At 37.7% G+C, this 1035-nt stretch overlaps 1 non-coding gene across 1 annotated transcript; it reads right to left on the bottom strand.

Annotated features, from left to right (window-relative positions):
- Positions 1–769: 769 nt before the first annotated feature.
- LOC127746042 (small nucleolar RNA R71) lies at positions 770–873 on the bottom strand. Its single transcript, XR_008007663.1, has one exon. It is a non-coding gene; the product is annotated as a small nucleolar RNA R71 (small nucleolar RNA).
- Positions 874–1035: the final 162 nt, after the last annotated feature.

The following is a 1035-nucleotide window of genomic DNA, read 5'->3' as shown; positions in this document are numbered from 1 at the left end:
AATTTTACTATGCTTTCCTTTTATGCCTTCCAAGTGTTTGATGAAATGCTTGGTTGGATTTTAGAGTAGAGTTTTATGCTCTTGGCTTGGAAAGGTAACTTAGGAACTCTTGAGTTACTAATGTCCAAGTAATTGATCATCACAATTGAGAAGGATAACTAGGATAGGACTTCTAATTTTCATACCTTGCCAAGAGCCTTTTATAGTTGTTAGTTTATTTTCATTGCCATTTACTTACCATGCTTCTTATCCAAAACCCCAAAAACATCACAACCAATAACAAGACACTTCATTACAATTCCTAGGGAGAACGACCCGAGGTTTGAATACTTCGGTTTATAAAATTAGGGGTTTGTTACTTGTGACAAACAATCTTTTGTAAGAAAGGATTTTTGATTGGTTTGGAAACTATACTTGCAACGAGAATTCATTTGTGAAATTCTATACCATCAAAAATCTAATCATCACCATTGGAGCAAATAATTTTGAGCTGAAGCCTTAACTAGTTGCTCTAATGCAATAGAACTGCAAGTTTCATGGACTTCCATCAGAAGATCCCTATCAGTTTTTAACTGAGTTCTTGCAGATCTGTGATACTATTAAGACTAATGGAGTAGATCCTGAAGTCTATAGGCTCATGCTTTTCCCTTTTGCTGTAAGAGACAGGGCTAGAACATGGTTGGACTCACAACCTAAAGATAGCCTGGACTCTTGGGATAAGCTGGTCACGGCCTTCTTGGCCAAGTTTTTTCCTCCTCAAAAACTGAGCAAGCTTAGAGTGGATGTTCAAACCTTCAAGCAAAAAGATGGTGAATCCCTCTATGAAGCTTGGGAAAGATATAAGCAGTTGACCAAAAAGTGTCCTTCTGGCATGCTTTCAGAGTGGACCATTTTAGATATATTCTATGATGGTCTATCTGAGCTTTCTAAGATGTCACTGGACCATTCTGCAGGTGGATCCATTCACCTAAAGAAAATGCCTGTAGAAGCTCAAGAACTCATTGACATGGTTGCAAATAACCAATTCATGTACAC

Source organism: Arachis duranensis, chromosome 3, assembly GCF_000817695.3.
Source record: "Arachis duranensis cultivar V14167 chromosome 3, aradu.V14167.gnm2.J7QH, whole genome shotgun sequence".
NCBI lineage: Eukaryota > Viridiplantae > Streptophyta > Magnoliopsida > Fabales > Fabaceae > Arachis > Arachis duranensis.
Note: the sequence above shows the minus strand (reverse complement) of the source record. Positions and strands in the feature narration are given on the sequence as shown.